Source organism: Sinocyclocheilus anshuiensis, unplaced genomic scaffold, assembly GCF_001515605.1.
Source record: "Sinocyclocheilus anshuiensis isolate Anshui unplaced genomic scaffold, SAMN03320099.WGS_v1.1 scaffold284, whole genome shotgun sequence".
NCBI lineage: Eukaryota > Metazoa > Chordata > Actinopteri > Cypriniformes > Cyprinidae > Sinocyclocheilus > Sinocyclocheilus anshuiensis.
The window spans coordinates 2,110,838-2,123,238 of NW_015554266.1; the positions used below are offsets into that span (position 1 = coordinate 2,110,838).

At 40.3% G+C, this 12,401-nt stretch overlaps 1 pseudogene; it reads left to right on the forward strand.

Annotated features, from left to right (window-relative positions):
* Window positions 1-12,401, forward strand: part of LOC107671283 (myosin light chain kinase, smooth muscle-like) — a 99,758-nt pseudogene that overhangs the window by 22,583 nt on the left and 64,774 nt on the right.

A 12,401-nucleotide genomic window follows, 5' to 3' on the forward strand; every position in this document is an offset into this window, starting at 1 on the left:
TCAAAGAAATGTTTGCAAAAAATCGCTAATATTTGCTAACTAACGTCATATCATTATAGACTGCACGATAGTGCCACAACATATTTTCATGTCTGATCAGGGCAATAACCACCGTAGACATCGAGGGGGGCTAATCCCCCCAATAATTAGAAATCACTAAACCTTTTCTCAAATATTGCCAATTCGAGAGAGAGAGAGAGAGAGAGAGACACACCAGTATTAGGTGTGTGTATTGTAGGAGCTAGACGATGTATGATGACGTGTGACGTATAGTAGTGGTGTCCCAATTCTTTGGGGAATATTTTCACGCCTACCCCTTGATACTCTGTTTCAAGGGACAAGGGGAAGGGGTAGGCGGAGGGATAGGGGAAGGGGAAGGGGTATAAAATAGAATTGGGATTGGGCCTAAGTCTTCCAATCGACCCCCGGGGGGATTTCTTCAATGGCTGTCCGTGCATTCAAGACCCTGGTCCCACATTGTATTCAATTTTGTCACCGCCCTACCGCCTTCTCAGGGCAACACGGTTGTGTTGACCGTGGTGGACTGGTTCTCTAAGGAGGCCCATTGTATTCCCCTGCCCAAATTCCCCTCTGCCAGGGAGACAGCAGTTACTGTCATTGATCACATCTTTCGCATTCATGGCCTCCCGACAGATGTGGTCACTGACAGGGGACCCCAATTTGTTTCCAATTTTTTTGAAAGAATTTTGTCGATTGCTGGGGGTGAATGTCAGTCTTTCTTCTGGGTTTTATCCTTGGCAATGGCCAAACGGAACGAGCTAACCAAGACTTGAAATGGGTGTTGCGATGTTTGGTGTCCCAGAATCCATCCTCCTGGAGCCAGCAACTCTCATGGTTTCAGTACGCACATAACTCGTTACCAGTGTCGTCCACGGGCCTCTCTCCATTTGAGTGTAGTTTAAGTTACCAGACACCCATTTTTCAGAGTCTGGAATCTGAAGTCACGGTCCCCTCTGCTCACGCCTTCATCCAGAAGTGTTGTGGCGCCGAATGCAATCGATCAAAGCCTCCTGTCTACGTTGTTGGTCAAAAAGTGTGGCTTTCTTCTAAGAACATTCCTCATTGCTCCATATGTAACAAATTAGCTCCTAAATTTATCGGCCCCTTCACTGTCACTAAGATCCTTAGTCCAGTGGCAGTTCGCCTCAAACTCCCTCCAGTGTACAGGAGAATTCATCCCGTCTTCCATGTCTCCAAATTAAAACCGTTTTTCATTCATCTATTTATCCGTCTGCCCTAGTCCCCCCCCAAGGTTGCGGTCCAGAGGAGGGAAGTTGGGGTTCCTGCAAGGAACATATTGGATCACTCCTTTATTGATGTTTACAATCGACAGGTAAGTTCTCCTGGTAGCACCAGGAGGCGCTCCTAGGAGGAGGGGTACTGTCACGGTTTGCAAGTTCACTGGCTATTCTGTCTGTCTGCTGTGCGCATCTGCCGCTGATGAACTGATTGGCACCAGCTGTGGCTCGTCAGCTCCCCTATTTAGTGTCGCTGTGCCTGCTCAGTCTTTGTCAGATCGTTTTGGTTCTCATTAGAGATGTACCAATCGATCGGCCAGGGATTGGAATCGGACGATTTTCCTCATGATCGGCCCGGATCGGTGATCGGTCGGTCAGTCTCACTTCTTTCCGATTTCGAGGGATAAACTCTTAAAGGGACCGCAGTCCAACTTATTTTATTACTGACTTTTTACTTGTGTTTTTTTATGAAAATAAAACTTTGCGTTGAAGAAAAGTAGATTTTTGTTTGTATATGCTGTCAATTATAGTTCTTAGAAAGAAAATCGTAATCGGCAAAAATCGGTATCGGCAGATCACACTAACGAAAAATCGGAATAGGCCAAGAAAATTGCAATCATTGCATCTCTAGTTCTCATGTCATGTTTTATTGTGTTCTCTGTGTTCCCATTCCTGTCTGGATTAACTTTGCCATCTCAGTTCTGGATCATCTCTTGGACTTATTTCGGCGGTTGGTCTATCCATTGCAGTCCCTGCGCTACCGAGGAACGCTCCTGCCATCTGCACCCATGACATCTGACTCCTTGCTGTGTTTGTTTCACCTTTTTTCCCTAATGAACTGTTATCACTGCATTCGCGATTGAATTTCTCGTTATTTCCCGTGACACATAAATTCAGTCTAATGTGTTCAAACATACAGTATACCTGATGTATTTATATAAAAACCATTGTGTTCTGGTAGAAATGTTTTACATGAATATTAAACCGGGCATTTTAAAGAAATATTTTGGCATTTTACTAAGATCTATACAGATAATATTATAAAATATATCTATACAGATTGTGTTCATGAGAATATACTGGAGCGGATTGAGTTCTGTGTAAAAGAGAGGAGCATGTGTTAATGATATCAGAGTATTTGAGTGCTCTGGGAGCCTTTGGACTGATTGTGCTGTAGTATTTCAGGTGCGTGACCTCGCCAGGTTTTAACAGCGAAGGTGAAGCCAGGAAAAAGTGATAACAGGAGAGGGAGAGGGAAACATAAGGTTGAGTTCTCTGTCAAACAACAGCCTGATGTTTCGGCTCACTACCCATTGGAATGTGAGCGGTGCGTATCAGTTTACTATATAAACTTCCATGACCTGAGGGGCGTTCAGAGCGACCGTGTGCCACCCAGCTACGAGGTGTTTACAATGCATGAAAGGGAGCACTGTATTAAAATTTATCTCAGTTCTGCTTTTCCTTTCTCACAATCAATTCAACTTAAACCGTTTAACGCATTTGTTTTCATTTTTAGTTGTGCGTATACCCTAAAGCCTCATCAGTCATGCAAAATACCCCTTAACCCCACCAAACTAGAAATGAGCACTCATAGGTGACTCACATAAAACATGGGTTATGATAAAAAGCTCAAAGACTTGTTTAGAAGCAAATTACATGATTGCCTCAGCAAAGGCATTTTTTATCTTATTTTCGCTTTAACTCTATCGGTTAGGTTAAGTGTAGGATTTAGTGTAAGTGGTACGATATTTGCAAACACAACAAAGCATTAACCTTTTAGCGCCACTTACCAGACATTTCCTTTCTGAACTGCCATGATAGTTACAACAACCAACGTAATAAAATGTTTTCAGATTCACCTTCATGTGGGCAATTCAAGAAGGTTGCAAAATGTCCAACGAGCAATGTAATATAATTTTGCAGAAATGTTGCCTAAAACTAAAAGAAAGGCTGCCTAAAACTATTCTTTTGCCTTTTACGAGTGCTTGCAAGGCAGCAAATGGTTCAGTAAATGCAAGTCTTCATTCATAAAGTATGTGAGTGGATTGTTTATCAGAGTGTGTGGCATGTGTACATTACTAAATGGATAGATCAGAACACACTAAATTGAGCATATAGTGACTCTTATTATATGTGGTTGGTAGCTATGTAAGTATGTGCTATGTAAAATTTTGGCTGTATTTTAGTAACAGCAGGTCATTAGTGAATATTTGTCTGAGGCCCCATAATGAGAGCCAGGTGGAACATCCCCAATACTGACTCCAGATCAGCCCAGAGCACCTCCGAACTCTGCATGGAACATCCACATCTCCTGACTCCAGAATTCATCAACATTGTTTTGGTTGAGCAGTTGTCATCATGTTTAGATTACAAATAAGCAGTGGTGGAAAGAGTACTGAAAATTTGTACTTAAGTACAAGTACTGTTACATTGCTGAAATAATACTCAATTACAAGTAAAAGTACTGGTGCCAAACCAGTACTTAAGTAAAAGTACAAAGTACTCTTCTCAAAAACTAATCAGAGTACTAGTTACTAGTTACTTTTTAGCCGGCGGTATTTAATGAATTACCAAAAAATATTAATTCGTATCAAAGATCTTTGTGGATAATAGCTACTTTGAACAAAACCCACTTTTATCTTATTGACAAAGTACGTGAATTAGTGGTCATGATACAGGAATTTACCCGTGTACCCGTGAACCAGAAGAACTGACTTCAGTGTTGTGATGTATTTCCAAGTGAAACGGAATATTGAATAAAGGGCGGGGTTTTATTGTGGTGCACCTCCACTCCACCTCTTGCTCATAGCAGATTCACGGCTGGATAGGAGTAGTTTAGAATTTCTGCTCGTTACGTCTGACATCACGCTTCACCGCTTCTGGGTCCTAACGCTCTGCCAGACGCCCAAAGAAAACACCAAACTGTGCTAATATACACCCACGATGTCATGTAATACTGAAAAAATTATAACCCTAACCTTTATCTCCATATTGAAATCCCAGATGGCCAGAGAGTGATTCAGCTAAAATATTAGTGTCTGAGACACAGAGCACAGCAAATTTTTAAATGCTCAGCTTAAATACGTAATATTAATCAAATAGTGCTTGACTACTACTATCTCAACAGCCATTTAAATGGCTGTTGAGATACTGTAGTATTCTCAAGTTAAATGAGTAGAGGCTTGGTCCCGGAAACAGCAGTCCTTACATCATGACTTAACAAGAGGATTCTCCCCAAGCCGTCAAACTGATGTCATCACAGTGAGAACGCCATTCCAGAGTGGAAGCCAATTTTCAGTTTTTGATTAAAGATTATGACGGCAGACAATTTTTTTTCCAGTGTGTTGACTTGAATGGTTCAATTGTTCACGACAAGACTAGTAATGTGCACTAAAAAAGTAAGTATGGCCAGACAGCGAATTTTTTTTTTTTTTGTCCATCCTTTTTTTGTTAAGGCAATCATTATTTCAAGCTTTAAATTGTTTAATCCAAGTCTTCTAAAAAGACAAGTTTGCTTTATATGACAAACAGATTTTAATATAGGCTTTTATTCACATGCATATAAACATTGATCAATTACCATTACAAAAATCTCAGTCTTAAACATTTGCTCATTCTGTGTATTTGTCTTTAAAATAGGGTAACTTTGTTGCAAAAGCTTACAGCACAAGGAAGCATGATTTAAAATATGATTTCAAACTGAATTGAATTTACAAAAAAAAGACAAGTCAGTAATAAAATAAAAATCATAAAACAAATGACCTCAATTCAGTTAAGGTATTCAAAATATGACAACACTGAATTTGTATAGGCAGTGTTTTAAGAGCCATATATGTGGTTTGTTTAGATAAATGTCTATTATGTAGTAATGTCTGTACAATGTAGTGATGCAGTTAGACAGACTAGGATATTTATTTATATGTACAAATCATACAAATATCCCATTTCGAAACATTTCTAGCATAGGCCTACTTATAATTGTAAAGAAATTAAAGTTCCATTTCTGATAGTTGAAAGACTTTGATGCAGTTCACTTACAGCCAATAATAATATAATTTCCAATAGCATATTAATCGGTCAAGTGTGGACCTATTCTGAATGGTTGAAAACTTGACAAAGTTTGATCCAGGAGCAAAGAGGAATCATTTCTAGCACGGAGAGATCGCCATTGCACACAGTATGAGTGCGCAAGCAATATCGGAGTGAGAGGACAGGCCGTTCATTTGTATAAGTTAGGCCTATTTGAGAGCTCGCGTCCAATTTTCTCTGATTACATGACTGTGTTCTCATGTTACAATAAAGCGCTAGGGACATTTGCGCAGGAATGATTAAAATTATGCGGAATACCTGCAATCCCGCGCGGACATTCAGACTCTGTAATCGGCAGGAGACGGATGCGTGTCAAACTTACTGTCGGAGAGGAGAGAGAGACACAGCTTGTATCGGTGTATATTTGGTAGATACTGTGGAAAATGAGTAATGGAACCTTGTCAGATATTTCAGTATCGGTATCAAAATATCGATATTTATGATAACACTACCATGTAGTTTGTTTCTCCAAACTTTGAGTCCATAAATTACGCTGAGCTCCCTCACTGTCTGATCAGCTCTTCACCTGCTGCAGCGAGCGGCGGCTTTTCCCGGTTCAGATATCAGGGCTTTTATTGGTCCGTTTACGGTCGGATATCTTTATTGGCTGCTGAAGTGCTGTCAAAGGTTTGAATATCAATTCAAATTGTGGGCGTACTCAGTAACGAACTATGATTTAAACTTAACTAAGTGGATTATTTTGCTTAATTTGTACTTAAGTACAAGTAAAAGTACATCTTTAAAAACATACTCAAAAAAGTACAAGTAGCCTACCCGAAAAAAAAACGACTTAATTACAGTAACGTGAGTAGTTGTAATTCGTTACCTCCACCACTGCAAACAAGAAGTGGCTGTCATTGAAAAACAAATTATATCCCTTAAAAAGCATGCAAAGACAAACATAAAAAAAAAAAAAAACCTTCCCAGCTGGACGTTCTCTGCATTGTGTCTCGGTTTGGCTTCAAGATGATCTTGTGAGTGATCTCGGAGCATATCTGAGCTGTCAGTTCTGGGCAGCACTTTAAAGGGCTCTTTAAAAGATGCGTGGGTTTTGTTGGGTATGTGGTCTTGTCTTAATCTGTTGCTGTTGTGTTTGCATGTACACATACAGTGCCCCAGAAAAAGTATTTGAACACTTACGTCACAATGTATTACTATCAATGCACTAGCCTCTGTACATATTCTTGTATGTACTGAGGGTGTATTTAATAGTGTTTGCTGAGGTTTGCTCATAGCTATAATACAGTATGAGCATAACTGTTATACTTAGGGTTAATTATTTTAACCCACCCCTAACCCTAATTAATCAACTTCAGCATGTAACTCTTCCTGCACTGTTCTACCAGCCATAAATTAACCACTTGCATGACATCATTAACAACCAACATGGTTCAAATGATGGATGTGCAACAAAGCTACTACGGATTCAGGAAATAGTTGTGAGCTAGTTAATTCCTTCAGTGTGCATTGTACTGTGTTGCATAAGCATTGAGTTACATTGATGCTTTTACCCTGGAAACACACTAGCAACCACATAGTAGCGCCTATACCAAACCACCCAGGGTTATGTTTCCTTTATTACCAATATAGTCCAACAGTTCTGTATTTGCAAACAGCGTGACAACGTTGTTGTTGGAAGTATAGTTTCTAATTAGTATGACGTGGTTTTAAATAGATCAGGCAAAGCAAATTTAGCAAGCTAACGTGTACAATCTGTATCTTTCGTTCCATATATATGCAAATTTTATTTTACATCTTTTAGCTTTTGCATATGAGTGCATATAAGTCCCTGGGGAATCCCAATGAATAACTTAAGAGGGATCTCACAATGAAATCATAAATCATATCATAATATCATACATCAAGTCATACATGGAAATAAACCAAAACAACAGAGAACAGAAATAGCAAAGTAGTCCTCAGATTTCATGTTCATTATTCACAGCAATAATCTGACTTTAATTCAATCTCAGACTGATTAATTCAAAAAATATTACTCCACCACCTGCTTAACATCATTGGAGACAAGTTCTATTGTTGAACCAACATGATTCAAGCCACGAATGTGTGACAAATTTACTATGGTTTCAGGAAACAAGTCATAGCTAGTTAATTTCTCCAACAATGCATCATACTTGGTACTTAAGCAGCGGAAACACACTCCAGAACAATTGGCTGTGAGTTTAGTTTGTGCAAACACCACTCACATTTTCTTCATAAAAATCACAATGAGAATTCGCTTCATATGTGAATACACTGTGAATGCAATAGTATCCTCTTTGTGTCTGGCCTAATTGAAGACTTGTGCCCTACTTGTGATGTTAGTATGAATTGTGTGAGAGAAAACAAACAAAAAAAGCAAAGTTTCTGTGCAAAAAAAAAAAAAACCTGTGTTTTTCTTCCCCTCAGCATCGGATGTGAGTCCTGCTGGATTTTTGAGGTAGAGCTCCTGACCACAAGTCTCAGAGTAAAGACTTCAAACTGAGAGAGTGTACACAAGAAAAAGCAGCAGCCGACATAGAGGAAATACCAGCGCTGCTCTGATTTAAGAGATTTCAGAGCTAATATTGCTATTTTTGGGCAAATCTGCACTAAAGTGGACCTGTCACCGAGATGTAACTTTTGACTGAAAGGAAGAGAGGCCAGTCTTGACGTGCTCCTAGAAACACTTGCTGTATGGTAAAGTTTTTCTTGTTTTTTTAGCTTTGGAATTTTGGAAGGGCATCTGGAATCAATCTGTTGTCTAAGCCATAGAACCGTATAAATTAGTATATTCAATCTGAAATCCATTGCGGCTTGCAGTAGTTAGCAGTTTCCTCTGAATTTTGTTTTTGCCTGTGAACTGGATGTGCAGTACTGCTGATTTACAGACGGAGAGGAAGATTGTGTTTCATGATTTTACTCTGGTCTCCTTCCAGTGCACAATGTTAAACAATTTCACTGAGATCTGTGGAAATGATACATGCCAACGTTGGTAAAAGAGAGGCTGAATGGAGAGGGATTATCCATACGGTGTCCTTATTAGACATGGACAGCACACAGATTTGTAATGGTTGATAGAGCCAAGAGAAAACAAGCAGAAAGAGATCAATGAAGTGAACAGGAGAGAGTCTGAGTTCTGGAGCACTTCACAAGAAGCACAGTTGTACCGCTCCCATAATGACTCAGGCATTTGTGTTCATTCTTTTATAGACAGATCAGGTGCTCTTTTCATCATGCTGATCTATAACGGATAGACATTTCAATGCTGTAAAAGACAAAGACTTCTCAGGATGAATGAAAATAATGCATGATTAGTGGTGGTGCATGCTAAGGCAAGTTCACACAAAGGATAATTTACATCTTTTCTGGAATCAAAAGATCATCTTCTCAGAACATCTTCGCCACTGAGTTATATATAATTATATATAATTTATATTATATATAATATAAATGGTATTCCAAAATAATATTATATTATTAATTAATATTATTAGTATATATAGGAATGTACAACAAACCTCCATGATGTGTTGTAGCAGGCTGGAGCTAAACTCTGAAAGACTTTGGCCCTCCAGGAGCTGGATTGGGCACTAATTACCACAGTACAGTATCCAACAGTCCATTGTAGAAATCCTACCATGGTTCATTTTTGCACTTATTATAATCATGAAAGCTTTATGACAGAAAGAGAGGTGCTGCAAATTGGTATGAAGTTTTTCTTGATCATCACACATCACTCTCACACACACACACACACACACACACACACACAGCTCTCTCAGGAAATAAGTAAGAGAAGTCTCTGCTGTTTGGTCTATAAGCAGGGCAATGCTGATAATCAGTTACTGAGTAACTAATAATGAAGGTTGTTCCCGTTTCTGTTCACTGGTTTTTAAGCATGTCCAGAATGCTGTTCATATTTGTCTCACTGAACCTTTTAATTATGGAACGGTCTTGGCTTGCTTTACACACCCAGTAGCTTCCTTTGGTCAGACACAAGAATGCTCACTCATTTGCTTGGAGAGTCATGTTGACTAATTACTGCTCATCTAATTACTGAGTTTATGTGCTTGTATGCAGAGACAGCAGAGAAAGACATAGTTACCTTTATGCATGTTTCTACTAATCTGATATTCGTTTGGAGTCTTTATCTCTTAAAGGATTAGTTTACTTCCAGAGTAAAAATGTCCTCATAATTTATTCACCCCCATGTCATCCAAGATGTTCATGTATTTCTGTCTTCAGTCGCAAACAAATTAAGGTTTTTGAGGAAAATATTCCAGGATTTTTCTCCATATAATGGACTTAAATGGTGGCCAACGGGTTGAAGGTCCAGATTGTAGTTTCAATGCAGCTTCAAAGGGCTCGACATGATCCCAGCCGAGGAATAAGGGTCTTATCTTGCGAATTGATCTGTCATTTTCTAAAAAAAACACATTTATATGCTTTTTAACCACAAATGCACGTCTTTTTATTCTGAATATACTGTTTATATCTTTTTATTCCACAATAAAGATTTCCTGATAATTTACTCACCCCCATGTCATGTTCATGTCTTTCTTTCTATGTGATCTCTGTCAGGTACGTGGTTTTCCAGAGCCCCAGGTTTGCTGGTTTAGGAATGGGAAGCTACTGATAGCAGGAGATCATTATTCTATGGAACAAAGTGCTCGTGGGACCTTTAGTCTGGCAGTCCAGGAAGTCCAGGATGAGGATGGCGGTCGTTACACATGTGAGGCTGTCAATGATGCTGGGAGCCGCCAGGTTACCGTGGAGATCATTGTGGAAGGTAAAGCATCACCATGATGGGCTTCAGGTTTATCTTGAAAGGGTGGTCTAGAAAGATCAGAGTCAGTGGTCGGTGTTAGGGTTATAAAATAATCTATGCTGTAGATTAAGCAAAAAAAAAGAAAAAAGATAAGAAGTCTTTAGAGAATATGTTGAATTAAGTTTATTTGTTGTACCTCATTGGATAATATGTTCATGATAATATAATAACGGGCACCAATTAAGCTTTTTTATTGTAAAAAATAAATAAATAAATAAAAACTTACAATAACAGACTTACAGCCTTACGTTGTTATAGACTTACAATAACAACGACATAGTTACCATATATATAATACTATTTGCAGCTCCTCATGAAGCCTCAGGAGCTGAAAGGCACAATTTAAAGAGACAGGAACTAAAACAGAGCGTTTCAGACAGAGGGTGAAAAGAGGTGCTACAGCAATGTAGCAAGCATACGTAAAGCATAACAACAAAATGTAGTAATAACCAAATGTAGATCTTATGTAAAAACAAGAAACTGCCACTGAGGTGCGATAACTTTTATTCAACAGATATTCTCTGAAAGCAATGTATCTTGTTTTAAGGATATTTAGATAGTTTACTGTCTTTCTGTAATGGTAGCTCTGCTAAGATGAAGCACATGATGCAAGGGTAATCCAAAACAGTCTTTAATCATAAATCCACAGGAGAACAAACAAGGAATCCAGGAACAGACCAGAACAGCAAAGCAAAGCATAACCAATGTTAATACCCGGCAACTTAAAGAACAGAACGGGGAGTATTTATGCAAACACAAGAAAGGGACTAATGACTAATTAACAGGACACAGGTGAACAGAATGAACTAATCAAGGGAACTAAGGAAAACTAGGTCAAACAGGGCAGACAGAAAACTGACAGACAAAGCATACATGTAACATTTCACCCCTACCCGGGAAGGCGCATGATAGGTTGGAGGACTGAGGTGGAGTACAGGGCTCAGAGGCTGGAGGCGGAGATAGGGGATCCTCACGCCTGGGTGGAGCTGGAGACTGGAAGGCCCTAGGCGGATCAGAGCGCCCAGATGGCACTGACTGAGGGTAAGCTGAGGGACTGACAGGAACCAGTGGAGACAGGGCTGAGGAACTGGCTGGCATAAGAGGAGGTGGGAGAGGGAACTTAAGAGTCATAGGGAGCTCAGGAGATGCAGAAGAGCTGGACGGAACCAGCGGAGACTCAGGAGACACAGAAACACAGGGGATCACCTCCACAACCCAGTCAATAAGATCATCTTCAAAAATGTCCAAAAGTTCTTCAGAATATTGTCCAGTGTCCAGCTGCAGCTCAATCTCAGCGGCAGGAGTGTGAGTGGGGCTTCCCTCCAAGCCCTCGATCTCCACCAAAAGTACCTCGGGGACAGGCGATGTTGCCGGCTCACACACCTGGTCAGACGAATCTAGAGGCTCAGGTTCCGGGGCAATTTCAGGTCAGTCACAGGTTCTTGCGCTGGCTCTCGTGTTGCGGCACGATCAGGCTCTCCATCTGGAGTGGGCTCAGGCAATTTCTCTGTGCAGTGGCATGACTGCTGGCTGGTCTCTGGTTCAGGAGTGGGGCTTGAGATGTCTTCCTCAGCAGGGCAGACAGAGAAATACAGTCCATTTTCCTCAAGCACCCACTCCACAAAAGTGGCAAAACTCCCTCGAGGACTATCCCCAGACAGCTTTGCCTTGGACGAGGTGTTCAGTCCGACATAATAAAATGTACATAGGCAGCTGTCTGGGTGATGATTTAGATGGACGAGGTCTAGAAAGTTCCTTGTGTGGTCCTCGAGGGAGCGATCCCCTTGATCAAGGGAGCATAACAGCGGGGATATCCATGGCGGGGGAAAAACAAAAGGCAAGGGAAACAGACAAGTCCTCTGCACCTGTGTTGCAGTCTGGAATTAGCTGGAATTAGCACCACACCATGCTGGTTTCGTCTGGCCAGAGGAGAACTGGCCCCACGACTGAGCCTGGTTTCTCCCAAGGTTTTTTCTCCATTCTGTCACCGATGGAGTTTTGGTTCTTTGCCGCTGTCGCCTCTGGCTTGCTTAGTTGGGGACACTTCATTTCCAGCGATATCGTAGACTTGATTGCAAAGATACTATTTAAACTGAGCTGGATGTTGACATCACTCAATTCAATGATGAACTGTCTTTAACTGAAAAATTTGTTTACTATTGTCATTTTGCATTATTGACACACTATTTTCCTAATTAATGCTGTTCAGTTGCTTTGACACAATCTGTATTGTTAAAAGCGCT